The 23,753-nt window shown below is 38.9% G+C and overlaps 1 protein-coding gene across 7 annotated transcripts in view; it reads left to right on the top strand.

Moving 5' to 3' along the window:
• The window catches only part of LOC309386236 (uncharacterized protein), a 138,387-nt gene that overhangs the window by 78,656 nt on the left and 35,978 nt on the right, over positions 1-23,753 (top strand). For all 7 annotated transcript variants that reach the window (XR_014174371.1, XR_014174372.1, XR_014174373.1 and 4 more), the window contains 3 exons: positions 372-553; positions 837-2,000; positions 12,803-13,050. The gene's annotated coding sequence lies outside the window, so the exon portion shown is untranslated. The remainder of the gene's footprint in view (positions 1-371; positions 554-836; positions 2,001-12,802; positions 13,051-23,753) is intronic.

The following is a 23,753-nucleotide window of genomic DNA, read 5'->3' as shown; positions in this document are numbered from 1 at the left end:
GTCATTCATGGAAAATAAATTTATCTAACTTGGCAAAAGTCAAGGTTTTCATGTTTTACTGCAATCAGACCGATATCACAGATAATTTAAAATCTTGCCACATATAATATCTACAGATAATTAGTCAAACATGTAAGACATTTTAAAAGTAAAATACCTTTAAGATATTTAATAACTAAGATTTTGTCCTTCCCTCCTTTAATATTTTATATTAAAATATATTTTATTGAGTAACAGAGAACTTTGATTTGCATGTATTAGTGGTTTCATTTGGAAATGACCTTTTTTAAATACAAAAATTACAAAAAGCCAGCATATAATCAGAACTGCAAACCTTGCTTTTAACATTCCCTTCTATTTTAATTTTGTAGATACCCTGTAGTCTGCTCGCCTGTCAAGGAGATGTGGAAATGTGCTGGCATTCCAGCTGAAGACATCATTATGAGTGAGAAAATGCTCAAGGCCTTTTTTCAAAGTGGGCGCTGAAAGAGATGCTTTCTTTCTTTAACTCCAGGGGATGCTAAGAGCTGCTCTAGCAGACAGGTATCATAAGGTCAGTAATTTTCTGTGTGTGTGTGATTGTGTGTGTAAGTGAATGTGCCAAAGTATTTACAAAAACATTCAGGATTTTACTAGAATGTGGGTAAAGATTTTTTTAAAAAAATAATGAAGATTCAGACACATCACAAAAGAAGGAATTGACAAGGAAGGATAATAAACTTGCCACGAAAGAGTTCTGGGCAGCACAGTACTGGCAGAAGTGATTTTAATATCTGACAGGTTAAGTTTCCTAATCTTTGCTATTGATATTGATGGGAAGTTTCATCTGCTTTTAGAGATTGTATCGGTGAAGACATGCTGCACTGCACGGATAACATGGGAACAAGTTTGTTGGAGATCACTGCTCTTCTTCCTCTGTGATAAAAATTGATATGAACTGTTTTAAACTGCTGGCAGATAATTACTCTGAACACTCTATATCTTTAGAGTCTTCCTTTATCTTTTTTAAAAAATCCACTTTTTCATCCTCTTTTGTTTCTTTGATTACTTTGAGCCTTGTAATCAAACTAAGCTTAGTTCCTGGACCCTGGGGGCAGTATCTCTTAGTTCCCTGTCAAGGAGCGTTGCAAAACAATCAATCTTGCTCTCGCACTCTCTTGGTGGAAGTGCCACAACACGAAGAGTGCAATGCTTTGCTCTTGTGATGAAGCCTCAATGACAAAAGTTTTTATAAGCAGCTGACTGTATTTAGGGTTATGAATATGCAATGACTCTCATTAGTATTGAAACATAGGAGCAGGGGCTGACATCCTTCCCCCCCTCCTTAGAGCTGCTGCAGAATTGTCTAATGAATTGTCTTGCTTGTTCACTTGCACAGCCCTTTTCTGTTGTTTCTCCTAGTTCCAAGGGAGTTGCCCAGTTTAAGAATACTATTGCAGAAATGCAGAAATTAATTGCCAAGAACTGTAAAAAAATCTCGAAATAGTGTTTAAACTGTCAAAACAGAAAGCATATAGCTCTACAGGAGATAAATGCAACACAACGGAGGAGACCTCTGGACAAGAACTTTGCTCACCATCAGCACAGGAATGTGGAGACATGGTCTTTTTCCTCCATCCATGCCTTCCCAAGCATGAAATTGACAACAGGAGCTGAATTCAAGCTGCGGGTATCTGATTTCTAGTTTGACTTTTTCACATAAAAAAAGAGAGACGATGAATCTGCATACAATAACTACTCATAGCACAGAATTATTTGGTGACCCTTTCAAGATTCTGTCCAACACTTTTTAATCTAGATCAGCCCAACTTTTTGTTGTGCCTGCATGCATAATGATGAAAATGTTTCCAGCAAACTGGTTAAGATATCCTCTTCGATATAAAGCATACAAGAAGCTTCAAAACACTCTCACATATATGACTGTGAGATAAATTAAATTCTTCACTGTATCCCTTTTTTAAAATCAACCTCATAAACTGACAGACTGCAATTATAAAATGGTAAGTTCTAAGAAGGAACAAATAGGAGATCAAAAGTTTGAGAAGCTTCGTTATACATTTAATTTGTAATGAAAAGAGTCATATTTGTAGAAGGAATTGTTAATTTTGATTTATTTGTGGGATAGCAGACAGCAACGTATTTGCTTAGCTCTCAAACCACTTAATCGGGGTGTGTGTGTGTGTGTGTGTGTGTGTGCTTTATACATGCATTTTAAGAATAAACACAGCTGTGACAAATATGTCATACATCAAATACTTGTTTCCTCTGTCTCTTGGCTTCAGTGATTGTACATGACTATGAACAAGTAAGTAATAAAATCTGGAGAAAGATGAAACCAATCAGGGCCTTTTTAAAGTCCATCAATCATTCTGTGCAACCATGATATTATTAGCTCAAGTAAGCCTTGTTCTTGCCATTTAATGGACATCAAAACCTCCCTCATCCCCATTTTCATCCTGAGACCGAAATTACCATGGGAAATAATTTTTATGGGCATTATCTTAGTAAGGAACCAATCAGATCTAATCACATAACATGCTACTGAATAATTCAATATTCTTCCTAAATTTGCATTCTTTTTTTGTGTATTAGCCCATACTTTTAAAACTATATGGATTAAAATATACACCATATCCTGTGATAGTAAGGAGACAATAACATGTGATTTTTCATAACCTATGTATCTTCTAATTATCACTGCTTTCTGCTGATGTCTAGCACATGTGAATATCCATGTAAAAATATTTGGTTCCTGGACTTTTTCTTTAATTATACTACTATGAAATCTTAACTACTCCCAGCTGTAAAAACAGCAAGTATAAGAAAACTAAAAGTGAAACAATTATTTTGAAACAAAATCGACTATGGTATGTAAATAACAACCAGCATGCCTGGTAGATATTGTAATGAACCCTAGAATTGTATTATATGACAATATTTCAGTTTTAATTGCAAACTGGGTATAGATGATTTGGGATCTGTAATTAGCACATACATTCCAGACCTCATGACTGCTATGAAAACCCATAGTATTTATGGAACGATTATCTGGATATAAGTTGGTGTTTCTTGTTTTCAAAGAATATTGTAAAATCCGATTTAAGAAAGAGAAAAATGATTAGTTCATAGCTTTCTAGTATTAAAGCACCAGTTTCTCTATCTGCTTTTGTAGGGACTTTAGTCATTTTAAATAACATGAAAAAAAAATAACATTTCTTCTAGATAGTGATGTGTTAAAAATATCTATGTGCAAAGCTATAACTGTCCAAGGAATGAGTATCTGTGATTCATAAAAGATACATTTAAAAGACACTCTTTTTCCTGAGAATTTGGTTGAATTGGTACGGGTTCAAAATATGAAGTTCTAACTTTACTGCAATGTGAAACAGCTGTTTGTAAAAAGCAGGGATAGTAGCAATATACAGATGTAATTTGGAACAAGCACACTCTTCTGTCCCTTTTGGTATTTTATTTACTATAAGTCTGTCATATTTTTAAATAAAATTGGTTGTGGTTTAGGGTTGGAAACAATTACGGTATTTTTACCTCATAAAACTTGTAATTATTTTGCACTGCAAAAAGGTGCAAAGGAAAGAAAAGGCAAGAAACTCTCAACATTCCTTGAAATGTATTAAAATTACTGTATTTAGTTCTGAACTTTTGAATATGACTATTTGCTCAGAACTACAAGTTGGATGCAAATTAATATTTTAGTTCTACAGCTCATAACATAAAAGTGAGTACCATTTGCATGATTATATCTTACTTTGAGCCAGTCTGTATGAAATTGTGCTATCCATTGCTCAATCTATTCCAGAGGACATCCCTATAGCAGATGTTAAGGGTGATTTAGAATACGTTGAAACTGAAGCAAACTACAAGCGTAAGAAAATAAGTTAGTAATTGACATATATTTAAGGGGAAGAAGAAACTGTTCCTTTCACTTCTGCTGATGAAAAAGTTCTATCAACAAAATTCAACTATTGATTCGGATTTTGTAATGAAATGTGCTAACAATCCTTACACAATAATATGACAAAATTTATGCTATCACACTGGTATTGGTTTGCATCCAGTAATATCTATTTATATGTAGGAAAGATATAAAAGTGGAAAATGCCTTCCTCCGTATGACCATGGAATGCCATAACTGTAGTATTTGTACCACAGAGTCGGTGTTGGACCATACTCTTAGTACAGAGATCTATTTTGTAGCATACTAATAGACAGTTGCATTCTCTACAGAGTTGAACAGAAGAATTATTGGATATATGAAATATATCCCTTCCCAACATATTAGAAAGAAAGAAGCTGTGGCTGTGACAATATGAGGACTTTTTCTTTTTTTAAATGTGAAGAATACTCTACATTTAGCCTGGACATGTGTTTTAAACTTATGTACATAAGATAGTTTAAGAAAAATTAACTTCTTGATTTTATTGCCTTTTAACTGGATATTGGACCATATTATACATTTCACACAGACAAACTTATTATGTCTTAAAATGCATAGTGTGTATATGACATTATATAATACATAGTTAAAATACAAAATGCGGTACATAACCATGTTCCTTTTATGAGTACACATAATACTTCTTACATGGACGGCCAGACAGTGGACGGCCAGACAGTGTCAGCTGGTGACCCCCAGGGGGAGAGCCTTCTCTGTGGGAGCGCCTTCCCTCTGGAATGAGCTGCCCCCGGAGCTTCGCATAATTCCTGACTTCCGGTCCTTCCGACGCGCCCTAAAAAGTTGGCTTTTCCAGCAAGCCGGCCTGGCCTGTTAATTTTAACTCATTTTTAAATGTATTGTCCTATAAATTCGGTTTGTTTTTTTTGGATATGGATTTAATTTTTTTTTAACTTTTGGGACGTGTTTTTTTTTAATGTTGTATGCCGCCCTGAGTCCTTTTGGAGAAGGGCGGCATATAAATCCAAACAAACAAACAAACAAACATGTAGAAAAGTGTAACAGTCTAGTAAATTACACTTTTTTATGGTGACTGAGCACTGATTATTGTTCATTTTCTAGAGCAGTAATGGTGAATCTTTTATAGCTTCCATGCCAAAAGTGGGGGGAGCACAGGGGGATCGTGCACAGACCTGCCACACATGCGCATTCTTCCACCCTTTGCATACATGCGTGTGCGACCAGTGCTCCCTCCACTTTTGGCACACTTTATTTGGCACACTTCTCCAGGCTCCAGAGGCTTTCTAGGAGCTTGGGGAAGGCAAAAATAGCCCCCTGCCCACCGAAGGTCCTCCAGAGGCTTTAGGAGCTTCCCTAAAGCCTCCAGAGCATGAAAAACCAGCCCTATGGACAAACCAGAAATTCAGGAGTGGACTTTCGGTTTGCTCATAGGGCCATTTTTTGCCCTCCGGAGCCTCCAGGACGCTTCACTGAAGGCTCCGGAGGGCGAAAAACACCCCTACGGCCAAACCGGAAGTCACTTTCTGTTTGCTCATAGGGCCAGGGCAGCCTCCTGGAGGCTCCAGAAGACAAAAAATGGCACTATGGCCAAACCGGAAGTCTGTTCTCAAACTTCTGGTTTGGCCATAGGGCATCATGCTTCAGGGAAGTCTCTGGAGGGCAGAAAATGGCCTCAAAAGAAGGCTGAAGTCAGCTGTCCAGCACACGCATGCTCGCTGGAACTGACAGGGCAATGCCTCACGTACCTGACAAATGGCTCAGTGTGCCACCTGTGGCACGCGTGCCATAGGTTCGCCATCACGGGTCTAGAGTAATGGTCTAGATTGGCACTACATATAATGTGAATGTGGACGGAATATAAAAGTGAGCAGTGGGAGAAGTGGGAGAAGCGTCCGAGGGGGTTCGGGAGTTCATGGCTTCCATGACAGCCATGGACCTGACTCAATTGATTCAGGGCCCTACATACGAGGGAGGCCACACGCTGGACCTCATTTTTGTCTCTGGCCAGTGGATGAGTGATCTGGGAGTAGGGGATTTAACTATCACTCCCCTGTCATGGTCAGATCACTCACTTCTCTGACTTGACTTCCCTGGTGCTACCCCCCGCTGCGGGGAGGCGGAGCCGGAAGATATTAGATGGTTCCGCCCCAAGCGCCTGATGGAACCAGATAAGTTCCAGATGGAGCTTGGGCCACCTCCTGTAGACCTGACCCACTCCCAGGTAGAGGACCTGGTAGCCGCATGGAATAATGCGACTGCCGGGGCCCTAGACCGAGTGGCGCCTTTGCGGCCTCTCCTGCGGCAATGAACCACCCTGGCCCCTTGGTTTACCGAGGAGCTAAGGGTGATGAAACGCCACAAGAGACGCCTAGAGAGTCGTTGGAGATCCTCCCGCTCCGAATTTGACCGAGCACAGGTACGAACCCACTTAAGGACGTACCTTGTGGCATTGAGAGCGGCCAAACGTCGACATTGTGCCGCTCTCATTGCATCCGCAGAGAACCGCCCTGCCGCCCTGTTCCGGGTGACCCGCTCCCTTCTGTTTCAGAGGCCGCGGGAAGCCCCTTTACAGGGCAGGGCAGAGGAATTTGGGAAATATCTGCAGGATAAAATCGCTCAAATCCGGAGGAAATGGGTCCCTTTCAGTGGTCTAGTGGAGACGTCCGAGGCGAGTCTTGAGAGACCACTCTGGGAGGAGTTTGACTCGGTTGCCATCGAGGATTTGGACAGGTTACGTGGACGTCTGCGATCTACCACATGTTTATTGGACCCGTGGCCCTCCTGGCTTGTACTGGCATCCTGGGAGGTTACACGCGACTGGCTCCTGGGCCTAGTGAATGCTTCGTTGGGTGAGGGGTCTCTGCCGGCTGCCTTGAAAGAGGCGGTGGTGAGGCCCTTACTCAAGAAGCCTTCCCTGGACCCAACGGAGCTAGCCAATTATCGTCCTGTCTCCAACCTTCCCTTTTTAGCGAAGGTTGTAGAGAGTGTGGTGGCCTATCAGTTTCCACGACACCTGGAGGAAAATGATTATCTAGACCTGCGCCAGTCCGGCTTCTGACCCGGGCACAGCATGGAGACGGCCTTGGTCGCATTGGTTGATGATCTCTGGAGGGCCAGAGATAGGGGTTGTTCCTCTATCCTGGTCCTATTAGACCTCTCGGCGGCTTTTGATACCATCAACCATGGTATCCTGTTGCACCGGCTGGAGGGGTTGGGGGTTCGGGGCACCGTTTTACGGTGGTTCGGCTCCTACCTCTCCGGCCGGACGCAACGTGTGTTGGCAGGGGAGCAGAGATCGGCCCTGAGCCCCCTCACTTGTGGGGTGCCACAGGGGTCGGTCCTCTCGCCACTCCTGTTCAACACATATATGAAGCCGCTGGGCGAGATCATTCGTGGTTTCGGGGTGGGATATCATCTGTACACTGATGATACTCAGCTGTACATCTCCACCCCGAACCACCCCAACGAGGCCGTCGAAATGATGTCCCGGTGCTTGGAAGCCGTACGGGTCTGGATGGATGACAACCGACTCAAACTCAACCCCTCCAAGACGGAGTGGCTGTGGCTTCCGCCCCCCCCGGTTCAACCAGTTGTTTCCATCTCTGGCCATTGGGGGCATGCAACTGGCCCCCATGGAGCGGGCGCGCAATTTGGGCGTCCTCCTGGATGCCCGGCTGTCCATGGACGACCATGTGACAGCCGTGGCAAGGGGAGCGTTCCACCAGGTCCGCCTGGTGCGCCAATTGCACCCCCTATTGGACCGGGATGCCTTACGCACAGTCACTCATGCGCTGGTGACGTCTCGCCTAGACTACTGCAATGCTCTCTACATGGGGCTTCCCTTGAGATGCACTCGGAGACTGCAGTTGGTCCAGAATGTGGCCGCACGGGTGATTATGGGGTGTACTAGATACTCCCATGTAACACCTCTCCTGCGCGAGCTGCACTGGCTTCCTGTGGTCTATCGGGTGCATTTCAAGGTTCTGATTACGATCTTTAAAGCGCTCCATGGCACAGGACCTAGTTATCTGTGGGATCGCATCCTGCCCCATACATCCCTGCGACCAATCCGCTCGCACAGAGAGGGACTTCTCCAGGTGCCGTCCACTAAACAGTGTCGGGGGGCGACGCCTAGGAGCAGAGCCTTCTCTGTGATGGGCCCAGCCCTGTGGAATGACCTCCCCCTTGACATCAGGATTACCTCCGATCTCCGCTCCTTCCGTGTAAAGCTCAAGACCCACCTTTTCCAATTAGCTGGCCTGGCTCAACCATAGTTTTATCCCATTGCTCCTGACAGTCTTTTTTAAATTTGTAATTTTAACTGAGGGTATTTTAATTGTTAATTTTAATTTTAATTATTGTATGCTTTTAACGCTTGTTACCTCCTCCATGTACATGTACGTGTATGTGTTTATATGTATGTGTATATGTATTGTATGTATATGTATATTTGTATGGGTTTTTATTGTACGCCGCCCCGAGTCCTTTTGGAGAGGGAGCGGCTAACAAATTAAATTTATTTTATTCTATTCTATTCAACCAGTAGACTGAGTTGGTTTAATCATGGAGAAAGAAAGCATGGATATCAAACTGCATAATACATTTATGCAGAAAAGATAAATGTTTTGTACATGTTTTGTGTCAAACTCCCAGCCCACGGGCCAGATGCATCACATGCTGGCCACACCCATGCCCAATTTAACAAAGGGGAAAAAAGTCACGTGATGCCACCATGATGACGTGAGTTTGACACTCCTGGTCCACAGGAAAGAGCTTTGGTTACATAGCTCTGATGAGTCTTGAAAAAGAGAGGGATGATAAGTTACAAGCAACTGATATATGGACAAGTGATGTAGGGATGTATGGATGATGTGGAAACAGATATGGTTTGGGTGTATATCTATGTGCCTTTTACAAATTAATGATTAATATCTTACTGGTGAAATGATACATTATTACACCAGTCAAATTAATCTGGAGCAAAGTTAAGAATTGGATATCAGTGATGGAATTTTTCAATGTGAATGAATTCAAACATATGTAGTTTTCACAATGGCCAAGACGTGTACAAAATACCAAGGAGGTAATAAGGAAAATAGGAGAGCTGCACTACTATTTTACAGCACCTTGTATTGTGAGATATGCTTCTGAAATTGGAATTGGGAGACCATAGCTGGTAATCACAAGGAACTGTATACTTAATAATTTAAGCTAATGATGAATTAAAGTCAACTAACTAGTGCTGTTATCCAAACTTGTGCAGCTAAATTTCATAGGTTAACCATTCCAAAGCAAAATCTTTCTGGTTTCTTTTGAGGATCAGCATAAAATAGTTCACCTACCAGAATTGCTTTGAGAAGCAGGTGGCTACATCTCTAGAAATGACAACCTTCCTTTAGTTCTTCTGATATTTGGTGACAGGATACAAATCATGTAAGGGCAATACCTACATTTGGAATGTAGACATGGATTGTGATATCAATGTCATGGTGCACATGCTTTGAGAAAGCCATTATGACAAATAATAGAGAGATTCAGTGGGAAGCCACTGAAAGCTGTAATTTAGGGTTCCAGAAGCCACAGTATTACGATTACCATTAAAATTTACAATGACAGAAGCCCAATTACACATGGTTATTTTCTTTTCTTAAATCAAACTATATTTCTGCTGTACATGAAAGATTCATTTCCTCCCTCCAATCTCTGTCACGGGAACCTATTTTTTGTAGCTTTTGGTGTCAGAAGAGATGGGTTAGCCTTATCTCTATGACAATGAAAGGATCAATGAGGAGCAAAGCTGGGAGCCTCTTTGGAGCCAGCGGAGAAAACTCATTTGCATGATAATCAGCACCATGCAAGCCTCCACACTTAGCAAAGTACAGCTCAAGTATAACAGCAGTCATGAAACAGAACTGAAGTAGGAGCTTCCCACTAATTTTGGGAAAGCTGGTAGATAAAGAAACAAAGTCAAGCTTCAGTAGCAATGCTACTTCCCAGACAAGATAAAAGAAACTGAAGTTTCAATCTGAAAGGTTGGTTACTCATGCCCCTTTTGTTTATTGAATTCATCTGGATGGATGAACTAACCGATTACTTTATTGAAATAATTTTTTCTCTACTAGCTATCTTTTTGATCTTTTGGGGGAATGTACTTAAACCCTATCTGTTCAATTTTCACAACAAATTGTACATGAAATTGTCATCTTTTGGTGAGTTAATCCAATGCTTCAATCACATGTAAATATTTTATTTATTACGTTTTTATTATTTCCTCGAAGGAGCACTAGGAATCAATAGTTTCCCCTTCCTTCTACCTCATTATATTCTCAGAACAATCTTCTGGGGTAGATGAACAGTTTGAATGACCTACCTAGCAACTTTACTCTTGAGGAGGGATTTTAATGTTGCTTTTCTGAGCAATGGTTCAGAAAAATAAACCAATAAAGATGGTTTATTCTTTATTTTAATTATCCATTTATATCATTAAAATTGTTAAAGGCAGACAGATAATTGTCCAGCAGCTTTGCATAGTTTCTTTGGATCCAGGCTTCCAAGACAGAAAGTACAAATAAAGAGTCATGGTAAGATTTTTTGATAAACATAGCTTAAGTAAAAAATTTTGAAGAACAAAGCTTCTGTATACTTCTATGTTTCTGTGTTGTTCAGTTAGACTATATCCTGTTCTGAAAGCTTATCAGCAATTGCTGAAGAAAATAGATGACTCTAAAACATGTACCCCTCTTTTATCAAAATGGAAACTGGAAGCTTAAATAACAACAGTAAGAATAGAATTAAATAATTTAAACCTGAAGCATATGAACAAAATCACAGTTAAGGTGAAATTAAACATATTTAATAAAACAGCAGCAGTTCTCCCTACCTTTCCCCAGAACAAGCAAGCAAATGTACAGAACTAGCTGGATACCCGTGCTTCGCAATGAAACCATGTGATCGGGTTATGGAAGAGAAATTCGGTTCACAATCTATTGGCTCAGTGGTGGTCGGTGATTGAAAAACAGAAGGGAATATTGCTCCTGATGCCTTGAGTCCAGAAGCAGTTCCATAGGTGGAAGGCATAGACATTTTGGTGAGATGCTGATTTTTAGTACTGTAAGGAGCCCCAGACCACTCCTGAGTGAAGGAGTGGAACATCTGCAAGTTTGAACTGAGATAACTGAATGTGAGGCAACTGGCAGTTGGAACAGAGTTCTTTTCAGGTGTGGAGGGGGAGTAGAATGCCTAACTCTTTAACATCAGAGTGTGTTAATATGAAGCAACTGGCAGTTGAAACAGAGTTCTTTTCAGGTGAGGAGGGGGAGTAGAACTCAGCATCAGAGCGTGTTAATTACTGTTTAAGAAATACTAAGTATCTGATAATTATTTCAAAAAATCCTTTCTTAGTGAGCACCTAGAAGCCAAGAGGAACAAAAATGCCAAATTTCAATTTGTAGACTTTACGGTTCTGGAAATTTTGTGATGAGTGAGTGGTATTTGCCACATACATACATACATACATACATACATACATACATACAGAGAGAGAGAGAGAGAGAGAGAGAGAGAGAGAGAGAGAGAGAGAGAGAGAGAGAGAGAGAGAGAGAGAGAGAGAGATGGCCAGAGACTAATTAGGCCAATGGCCCTTTCTAAATAATGATGTTTTAAAATCAGCCAGTTCTCATATGCCTGGGTTTCAAATGATGACATGTACCCATCATAGGTTTATCATCTCTGACAGAATAAGGACATCATCTAGTTCTGTCAATTGAAACACATGGCTTTTCTCAGTTATAGTTTTCATCTTCTGGTAGTTATCAAATCTTGACTAATCAAGTGATGAGTGATTAAGTCATGTGCATAAATATGTAAACCATTTATTCAAATGTAATTGAGTTATAATTGATTATGACATGCCTTGTAGAAGATGTACAATGTAATAGGTCTCCCTTGTACTTACCAGTTCTGAAAATGCTGATCCTCAAATATGTTTCAGTTTCCTTGAAGAAATGACATAAAAAGGCTACAATGAATGCTGATGAGTCATAGAACTAGGCATGTTCCATCTCATCCTCAATGATTCTATCTGAAGGGATACTCTATGTTTCTATGTTGCAAAGAAAAGGCTACCATATAGCCGTTTATCTTACTATTACCATGCCTTGTGTATGATGATCTTTAGCTAAAGTAAGGTTTATGTAAAAGTATACCTCATATCCCCCCTGCACCAACCTGGAAGCCAAAATAGGGTACGGGGGCACTGCACAGGTCCCCCAAATACAATGCGAGCACCCCCCATATGCACCCCACCCCTGCCATGCGCACATGCATCCACACATGCACCCACCCCTGCGCATGTGCAGCAGAGACCTGAAGACTAGATGGGAGGCACATGCACTGTGCAGTGGAGCTGGGCTGGGGCAACAGCTGGCGTACCCACAGAGGGTTCTGCATGCCATCTGTGGCATGCGTGCCATAGGTTCGCCAGCACGGGTATATAACATTTCCTACAATCCTATTGCATATGACCTCACTCTAGGTGACATCTGATCTTTATTTCATCAACTGTACACACATTTTAAAATTGTCTTTAAAGGATTGATTGATTAATTATGCTGATTAATTGATAAAAGCTGGAGCGTCATTGGCACAACCATACAGGCCACATGGACTAATATGAAAAAGATCTGGGAGAAGAAATTCGATTTCTTTCCCTCTGATTCAGCAAACTGATAATAGGAAGAAAGTCAAGCAATTTTACATGCTTTTCAGCACTTCATATAGTTGCCATACCATTTGGCATGCTATTCTCATGTTCCATAATTGCTGAGAACAGTCTTTCTAGTGAAAGTTGTCTTTTTTTCTTTTTCATAGATTGGATGATGTGGTACAGCTGATGCATAGGCATAACTTGAAATGAGCATGTTGGAAATCTAGAAGTCTGTGGTCCGCAGCTCCTCCTTCCAAGCACCATAGAAGAACTGAATTGATAAGCTAGTCCTCTGCTACTGATAACCAAGATTTGATCCATAAAAGTTGGCAGCTTTGCGAGCAATAGGAAAGGAGCAGTTTTACTTTAACTCTCGCCATTGAATCTGAAGAGTAATTGCCACCCTGGAAAGGTAATTACATATGCTATTGTTTATACACATAATAGGTCTGGAATGCATGTTCTGCAAATAGAAAAAAGAAAAAGAAAATCCTGCTTTCAGATTGGGGCGGTACACAATGTATAGTGACAGAATGCCACAAATAGCATTCATACCCCTGCATGTTAATAGGTGATTTCTCTTGGTGTGTGTGTGTTTAAGGCCCGGGAGGGGGGAGGAGGGATTTAGAGCATGAAAGGGGAGGGAAGGCAAAAAAAAAAGGCTTTTTTATGAAGTACCATGTAAATACAAGTGATTTCCCCCTCTCCCTCGCTGTTCCTAGTTCCCTTTCTCTTGCTGTCTCTTTCTTTTTCAAAGAATCAAGAGAAATGTTTTTGAAGCTTCAAAGGGATTGCACTCTTCTCTTACCCCATGGGAATATTAATTACTCCCAAACTTTTAAAATTTCTTGAACAATACCATATGTGTTTGTAAAAGAAATTACAGAGAAAGCTGTACTAAAGAGGTCTTGACTTGAATTGCCCTGAAATTGGACTAAACAGTTTGACAGAATATTGGATAGCAGTTTGAAGCATCCTGCTGTGCCTGGAGCAGGACACGACACACACACACACACACACACACACACACAGAGAGAGAGAGAGAGAGAAAGAGAGAGAGAGAGAGAGGGAGAGAGGGAGAGAGATAATTTTGATTACCAGAATGTCTCTTGCATCTATTATATTTTGGTTATTTAAAAGCATTTATTGGAAATAACATATAGATTGCCATGATACGCCCTTCCTGGATTATAAATATGCCTTTCTCAAGAACAAAATTATATTTACATTGCAAAGAATGCTTCAGAGTATTGTAGGAACAAGAATGGCACAAAGCCAAGAATTCTTTTGTATTTTAATATTGAACCAAGCATTGTTAGGGGCTGAAGCAAATCATCATGGGTTATGCTCTCTTGTGGTGTCCAGTAAATTGCATGACCAGCTTGTTAGATTTGACAAGAGCCCTTTCCCTAACAAAGGCCTCAGCAACTCCTAGCAGCCACGGAATGTCAGAATGAACACATTTCACACACAGATGTGTGACCATAATGGCTGTTAGAAGAGATGCATGTGGTGGAGAAAAGGGAGGTGGGGGTGATGGGCTGGGGAGGTGAACAGTTAGCAGTAGGGACCCAGCCCTGTTGACCATTTTTAATCAGTTCTTCTGTAAACAATTCAACAATTTCATTGTTCTCCAAAAACTAATAAAGAGAAACAAGCACTTTTCATTCATCTTGAAGTAATTTTCTGTCAGGTTCAAGCCCCTTGTGGCCTACAGCTTGTGCACAGCTAGCTGTGTGATACCACTACTATTTCAATTTATTTTACAAACTCTGACCATTCAAATATCAGCTAGTGTTCACCAAGCCGGCATCTGAAATTGTGCAGTTAACGAGTTTTACAACACTTCTATCAAGAGAAACTGTTTAGCATAACTGACTCTTAAGGAGTTATTATACCTCTAAAAATCCATTTTAAGGGGCATTATTTAAATAAAATAGAAAAACGGTTCACTGCCTTTTAAAGGGGCTACAAAAAAAAGTCCATCAGATCCAGTGCAGTAATCCTCAGCTTAAAGCACTCTCAAGAGCCCTTCTGGGAATTATCAGCATAATGAAATGTTTTGTGAAATGTCCAGATAGATTCCTCTACTCCACAATTTTATGGCACCATATTTATTTTCCACCCATTTTTTTAAAGTGAATTACTTTTCGACAGGATGACTTTACACTCGGCAGATTAACTGAACACATACTATTACCAAGGTTATAGAGTGGAAGGCAGAGCTCTGTTTGCAGCATTGTCTATATAAAACTCTAAGAAAAAGACCGGTCCTTTAAACCACCATAAGGCTTATGCTAATGTGGTGCCTCTTGTACATTATTTCCCATACCTTTTAACAATTCTGTTACACAGTTTGTAATCAATCTATCCTTTGGTTAAATGCCCCCCTGCCCCTGAAGATAAAATGAAATTGCACTTATTGAATAAAGAGATATTTCTGGACCCCAATATCAAAAGGAATAGATGTTGTAAATTAATTATAGCTGCCAATGGCACCAAATTAGTTTAACTATAAAAGTCCACAATGGGTAGGGCACAAAATAACCCAAATATCTTGATAGTTGTAAAAACCACACTAGCAATATAAAAAAAGCTATAAGGAACTATTTTAAAAGTGTATTTCAGAAAGACAATATATCAATAAAAGCCTTTAGATTTTGGAATACAAGTTCTTGTTTTATTATCCTTTGACAAGATGACCTTTATTGGTCCTTTTCATAAATACAGAGTAGTTTTACACTGCAACTGTGCATTCCTTGGGGAGCATCCCAGAGTCCATAGATTTATTCAGATTTCCATCAATTTGTCATTTGGCAATTTTGAAGTCAGAAAGAGGAAAAAGTACACTTGGCACGGTTGCCATAGGAAATGTCAGGAAGGGTCAAAAATCTGTTAGAAGATTTCAAATTTAACTTGTTCACCATGATGCCTTATATCAGCATGTAATCTATGCCAGCCCTGGAGCTGGTATAGATTTGTTCCATGTCATTGGTTTTAGCTGCTCCTTCTTTTTCTCAAAACAAACAAACAAACAAATGCTGCAAAAAGTAAGCAGGATCAGATGTAGTTAAAATCAGTGCTGCAAAATCACATGGATGGGAAGTTCAAGACATCCCAGGATTTTAGGTTAAATTGAGAAGTTGAAAAAAAATATCCTCGATGAAGGCAAAGTCAAATCATTTCTATACTGCTGCCAAATCACACAAACACATTTGTGAAGGTATCAGGAGTTGCCTGAAGAATACTTCAAGCCTTTGCTTCTATCACCTCTGGCACAATTTTATGCCCTCATCTTCACATGATTGGGCTACTGTAAAATGGTCTAGATGAATTACTTTTGAAATCTATCTGGAAACTGTAGTTGTTAGTGGAGCATGTGCTGGCAAAATCAACTTCTAGGAGTACATTACACTGTGCTTAGACCCTATGTGGATTACCAACAGACTTCTTACTGCAAGTCAAAATGCCGATATTAATTAAACGATGATTTAATATTAGATACCTCCAGACAGCTATTTCCAGATATAACTGGCATCTAATATGTACATCATGAGAAAATACTTGGGAAGATTAGAAGAACTAAAGTCATTTTTCTGTAATGGGTCCAACAATGTGGAATGGCTTCCCTCTGAATATCAGGCTCATCTCCATATAAGCATTAAAACTGAATTGTTCCAGATGTCTTTGGTGGTTGATAGTATTGATTGATTTTGTTGTAAGCTGTTGTAAGCTGTTATGAATCTGCATGGAGTTGGTGGTATATAAATAAAGTAAAATAAAAAATAATGGATTTTTCTAGAAACTCTACCTTTAGAATTATGGCTATAAATGCTCTGTCCAAAGCAAGATATAAGTAGTAACAACATTTATTCTGAGTTTTTAATAACTAATCTCCTTTACCAGGAATAGGTTATGAGTCTTATTTCCCCCCCCCTCTGTTTTTTTCCGGCAAATGCAGGGTTTCTACTTTAAAACAAACAAACAAACTCAATGTTGATCCATTGGTTGAGACAGAAATTGACTGACTGACTTGTTACATGGTCAAGATCCTGGTTAATATTAGCAGGCAATGATTCCTTGCTATTTGCATTAACATTGGGCAGCCTGAAGAAAAAGTAAAGAAAGAAAAGAAAGAAAGAAAGAAAGAAAGAAGCGTCAATAACACAAGTCATTTTTTTTGCTTTACATGAGATAGCTTAGAAATGATAAAAGCACTTACAGTTTATAAATCTTTGACCATATTATATAAATAAATTGAGCAATTGTTTTAGTTCCCAGAAACTGACAAAGAAACATGATTTCAGCAGGGAATACACAAGTTCAGAGCTCCTTGACTGCTTGTTCATTTAATGCCAAACCATATTAATTTCCCCCCATTATCTATAGTTTATCATGACTTTGCTAGGTAGCCCTTCGTTTGTCCTTTCTTGATAAAATTACCTGAAGCTTCATGTATCATAAGAGTTGACAAGACATCCTTTCCATGCTCTTATAGAATAACACAAGAAAGAAAAGGTTATGCCTTTTCCTGACTAAAAAACGGATGAGTTACCATCCCTGAGAGACCTGTTATAAGAAAAGGCATGGAATGAGTTCTCAATTCAGATGTTACACCAGAAACATGAAGTTTAAAATTTCAGACTACTGTATATTGTTTTCCATCTCCTTCCAATTATTTTATAATAATATATCCTGATAAAATGACCAGCGGCCATTGCTAACTAGGGAAAATGAGCACTCCATATGGAAAACGCTAGGCTGAGGAATATTTTATAGTTAGAACATAATATGGGTATATATGTGAAGTAGATTTTTATGTTTTAATTTCATTGTCATTTTGTTGTTGTTGCATTTCAAATGTCCAAATAACACCCTCCTTACAGGGCTCACAAGGAAACATTTTCTAATAGTGGTGCTGTGCTTTCTTCCCCCAAAAACATGATCCTCCATTATCTTATGAAGTTTTGGTGTAAATTGAAAAAAAAAAAACCCATCCAAACTTTGATGGAAGCCAAATACATCATTCACTAGCTTTTTGGCAAGAAAACAGCAACAACATCCGTTATGTGCTGTGATTTAGAGAAGCTGGATAACAGGATTGTAAATTATAAAGCTTTCCTGACGTATGAATCACTATGAATTTATTCATTTAATTGTTGAAAGAAGAGTTTTTCTACAACAGCGTCAACTTCACCACAAGTAAAGGGTTCTAATTGTTTTGAGCAGTCACATTTGAAATTTTCATAAAGAATGACAGACACCATCACAAAGTTGATGCAGGTAACCCATTTGTACCTATGATTCTTTCTGCCTTTCAGGATCATTTTCTCAAAATTTGTCTCCTTGTTCCACATTTCCTGCAGTCCATTTACACTTGCCCAAATTTAGGGGATTATTTTTTTGGCTTAGTCCATGGAAAACTGTTATTAAAGTTTTACACTTATCAGAATTATGCCCAATTTATGCCCAACAGACACATTTTTTCCTGTTTGTCCAGGCAGTCAAAAGAAAAACAGACTATCTCTGATAGGGATTGGGCTTGTCAAGTATTGGCAAAATTGAAGGATTACACTCTGGACTTTCCCACAGCCAGCCTATCCAAGAAGAGAAGGAAAAATGAAACTGCTTTTTGCTCCTATGGTATTGAAAATATTGGGATTTCAGCTTCTAATGAAGAATTTAATTTTCATTAAATTATTTTAATATTATTAACTTCAAATAATAGTCTCTCCACATTTTTGCATGTGCATATGTATGTCTATGTAGATCATTGATCACAACAATGTATCATATCAATGAAGTTCCAAGCTGAAATTTGGCCAGTGAGTTTGGATTACAGCAGATGGTTCTTACTAGTGAAGACTTTAAAATGCCATATTAGCAATATTAGTAGGGAATGGGTACGAGAGTTAAATAGTGAGAACTTTAAGCTCTTGTACTTTCATGCCCCCCTCCTCCATATTCAAGCTATTCCTCCTTATGTTTTCAGTTCTATGAGTAAAGAAACCAGGACTAAGTTTTCTTACCTTTTATTATCGAAAAATGCCATCCAGCTCAAGGGAATTCTTTAGATGGAAGATTCCAACCCCTCCCTTATCTCTGTCTTATATTTGAAAGTAACTATATTTCTCAAAGGTTTCAGTTTAGGTTTAGTTAAATTATATTTTTAGAGCAGATTCTTGAAGTTGTGATAACAAGATGATGAGAAAGGTTAATCCTATTCAAAAGTTTAGGGGTTGCGACATTGGAAAGTTTGAGATCCCAGTTTTATAGATGGTGCTGGATTCAGCTTTTTAAAAGTTGCCTTGATTAGTAAGTACTTTGCTATTTCTTATTTTAAAAGACCAGCATAACATTTTTGGGGGGAATTGGTTATTGTCCAGTGTGGAAAACAACTCTGCCTAAAATACTTGCTGAATTCTCTTTCTTCCAGGCAGACATGTCCATACTTTTTTTTTTTTAACCTTCGCATACACTTTCTGCTTTTTCTCCTCATCTTGCATTCCTTCCAATATTCTCACCTCAGTTCTGGTTAACACACTGTAAACCCTTTCAAGTGAAATTGATGAACTTAAGTTCATGGGCCCAAATTCTTTTTTAATCACCTCATTATAAAGTGAGAGATGGCTTTCTCAAAGTGAAAAAAAAAGAAAGGAAAAAGGAAAAGCAAAAAGTTAAATTTGTGTATGAATGTACATATACACATAAACACACATACACACAGAGAACTTTTAATAATTTGTTGGTTATATACAAAGAGGTTAAACATGATAGTTAATTTCCACACTGCAATCAAATCCAAAGATTAGCAACAATAAAGATTCTGTTTTATTTGCATTTAATTTGTACCTTCACACTATTATCTCCTATGTTTTACTTTCAGGAAATGTGGTCTCAGGCTATTATAACCACATTTCATGCTGCTGTTGCACTGTTATTTGAGCTCCAAGGCAGGAAACAATGTACTGAAAAATAAAGCTGGCATATCTTATTGTAATTAGTATATGTAGGTTTGTGTCTGTATACACACACACACATACACAAAAACCACATACGTAGCAAATGTTTTCTACCCTCCTCAGATACTTGCAGACATAGCCTTCTGCAACTCAGTGATCTGTAGATATGCTGGACTCATAGAAGGGTCTGTCAGATGCACTGGGCTAGAATCCCTTCTAATACATACTCAGCATAGTCAATTAGTTATCAATCTCAGGAGGTGTATCCAGTTCATTTATACTGTACCAGATTGGGAAAGCTGCCATTAAGTCCATTATTTTGAGAGTATATGATAAGATAAGATGATTATAATATAATAGGATAGGATAGGCTAAGATAGATAAGATAAGATAAAAGATAACCTTTATTGTCATTTTTTACTGTGAGCACACTGGTACATGTTATGAATGAAATTCTGTTGCCTGCTCTCAAAATAGAGTATATATCTACTCATGCTCTATATATACACATTCTATATGCATAAATATACTGTATATATGTACACCCATATGTATACGTATATGTGTATATACATTATGCACACACCCATTACATATACATATACATACACACATACATACACATACAGTGTGTATGTGTGTGTGTGTGTGTGTGTGTGTGTGTGTGTGTATGTATGTATATATATATATATATATATATATATATATATATATATATATATATATATATATATATATATATATATATATATATTCTCGTAGATTTTCACGGGTGTAGGTATGCTAGTTTTGTTGTATTCGGGTCTTTTCCCATGTAAGGTTGAGATTGTCTTTGCAACGTTTTGGCAGGATCTCACCTGCCATCTTCAAGCGTGGGCTTAAAATGGGAACGGAGCTGCCGTCTTTCTGTAAGTCTTGGTGGGAGGGGATGGGGTGCTGGCTTTGTTTCAGTAAGTGGAATGATTGGTTGTGTGGTTGTATCATGATTGGTAGATTGGTGCTGATTGGTGCAGGCTGTGTGTGCATTGTTGTTTTGTATTGTAACGGCTTGGGTGGTGGGTGGTATTCGTTTGTTGGCTAGGGCTGGTTTCCAGATGTTTGGTAGGCGGGAGGTATCATCACGTTTGTTCATGTTGTGAGGGTGTTTCTCTATTTCGATGGCTTCCATGATTATTCTCTTGTGGAGGTGTTCTGTTTTGGAGATTAACCTGGCTCCTTCAAAGTTGATTTCATGTCCTGTAGCTTTAAGGTGCTGGAAAAGGGAGGAAGTTTTTTCTTTTTTTTCTTACTGCGTTCTTGTGTTCTGTGATGCATGCATTTATCCTCCTGTTTGTTTGTCCTATGTATATTGCTGGGCAGATTTTGCATGGTATTTCGTAGACTCCTTGGTTTTCTAGCTGGATTTTGTCTTTGGGGTTTCTTAAGATGTTGGCTATTTTTTGGTCAGTGGTGAAGGCTGTCCTGATATTGTGCTTGTGGAGAATTTTGCTGATTTTATCTGTGGTGCCTTTGATGTAAGGGAGGAGGGCAATGCCATTGTCCTGTTCTGTGTCTTGGTTTTTTGGGGGAGTCTCCTTTTGGATTAGGTGGGTGATTGGTTTTTTTTGGAATCCATTGGATTCCTATGTCCTGGATAGAAGGAAGTAAACTACCAATGATCTTTTCTGCCATCCTCACCTGTGTCTGTACTACCTATATGTCTGAAGCACTATGCTTCAAAACCAGACAGTAATAACAATAGCACTTAGACTTATATACCACTTCACAGTGCTTTACAGCCCTTTCTAATTTAGCTTTGAGGTTCCAAAAACCTTTTAATGATCCCCAGATTCTCTGAGGTCCACTTGTGAAACTCATGAAGAAGCTCACTGAAGAAGGTCTTCTCCCATGTTGCTCCCATGAAATACAGCTCCTTGAGAAATGCAGTAATTCTTTTTTTCTTTCAGAAAAGGAGTCAAGACATTCCTATTCAGTCATACTTTCTCAATTGGTGTTCCATACCAGTTTAATTGTGTTATGAGTTTTATTTTTATTGTTAACACCCAGTGGTGGTATTCAGCAGGTTCTGACCAGTTCTGGAGAACCAGTAGCGAAAATTTTGAGTAGTTCGGAGAACCAGTAAATACCACCGCTGACTGGCCCCACCCCCATCTATTCTCTGCCTCCTGAGTCCCAGCTGATCGGGAGGAAATGGGGATTTTGCAGTAACCTTCCTCTGGAGTGGGGAGGGAATGGAGATTTTACAGTATCCTTCCCCAGCCACACCTACCAAGCCACACCATGCCCACAGAACTGGTAATAATTTTTTTTGAATCCCACCACTGTTAACACAGAAAAAAGAATGTACATACCCCCCCCACCCCACAGATAATCAATAGGGATGATTACTATATTTCTTTCCTGGGATAGTTCAGAGGACTTTTATCCAAGAAGTCTCTTTTTCTGTTCACATTTTTCCTTTCCTGTTTGGTTTTTATCCAGCAAATCCCATGTGAGAAACAAGGAAACAAAAAAGCAATTTCACTTCTGGAAAAGGTATCAATTTTCACATTTTCTGTAAGGGAAGTATAACTTGCTTATTTTTTCAACATTTTGTCCTAAAAAAAAAAACCCTGAAAAGAAAGACTTGGTGAAGCAGCTGATGCTTCAACAGTTCTTTATTCCTATCTAGCTTTGCAGTATAGAGAGATAAAAAAAACATGTTTAATGCCAAATCATTTTTTAAAAACAGTTTCTGAGAATTTTTTCTTGTTTGCTAAGCAGAAGGAACTGGTAGGGAGATTTGGCTGGATTGAAAATAAAAGTCTGATCCAGTTTTTCCTTAAAAAAAGTTTGTGTACATTCACTCTTATAGCCTGATCTAAATTTTTATATATTTTATAGCTTATTTACATATACTGTACACAAAAACGAAACCGAAACCTTGCAATTCATTTTGTATATTGCTCTGCTGTGTGGTGCAGAATTTACAAACTTAAATCATTTTGAACCAGGCTGATTGTTAGAGAATTCAGCTCATTTCTAATACCTAGGTGTCCGCAGCTGAAGTCAGCATTGGAACAAGAAAGAAATATATCAATGACTCTATTGTTCTTTAAAAAATTGTTGCTGGAAATGTTACCCTGGTGACACTGCTTGGTTGTTTTGCATAGCAGGACTGCTAAAAAAACCCACCAGTTCTAACTCTTCTCATCCCCAGTCCCCTAATGGGGGAGTTTATATATGGCATTGTTGACTCATAACTCTGGTTTTCATAACATGATTTTATGAAGTTGCTCAAAATCAGAAGCTCTCTTAAAGTAATCTTAGCTGCTTTGAAACAGCTAATGAACATTTTGGTATATTTTAGGGAATGTAGCATTTGACATAATTAGAGGCAGGCAGATCTTACTATATCCAGGGGGCAAAAAAATCGCAAGACAACTGCTTTGCAGGCTATTAGTGCTTAATTTTTGAGCATTCAGACCCAGCACATCTTAATTTCTAGAGAATAAATTCAATTGAACTTGCTCCCCAGTTATGTAAAAATTGCTCAGATAAAAACCAAGTGGACACCAATGTAATGAATGTGGTTATTAAATTGTTTCAATTGAAAGAACCCTTTTCTTACACCATCATAATGGGAACTATTTATCCCCACTGATCGGCTTGTCTTTTTCTACTGAGGACTCTTTGATCTTGAAGCATATTGCAGTAGTGTGTCCTATTGAAAAGCAAAACTGGGGCAATTTTAATGCTTTTGTACCTCACCAGTGCTCTATTTTTTCACTGTTTAAAAATAGCTGTTAATTATAAGTGCAGTTTAAATGTCTCGAGTGACCCAGAAATACAGGTTGGGATGAGACAGATTGTATTTCTCATGGAAAACAAATGTACTTTCTCAGAAAATAGTCTGAAATTTTCAAAACGTGTTTTCCCTTCAGGTTGAGGGATGGGCTACAGAACCAACTGTGTTGTGAACTGATAAATCTTGTTTATATGGATGAATGAAAAAATCCCTTTGTACCTTAAAATATGGGTGCATGTGATTGATCAGTTATGGGTTTTTTCCTTCTGAATTTATATTTAAGGGATGAAAATTTCAACCTTTCATGTCTCTTCATGATATAATAAGCTTTTGTGTTTTAGTATAGATTATCATTTGGTAATCAGA

This window comes from Natrix helvetica, assembly GCF_964273705.1.
Source record: "Natrix helvetica genome assembly, chromosome: 2".
NCBI classification, from domain to species: Eukaryota; Metazoa; Chordata; class Lepidosauria; order Squamata; family Natricidae; genus Natrix; species Natrix helvetica.
This window is presented reverse-complemented; position numbering and strand designations above follow the sequence as displayed.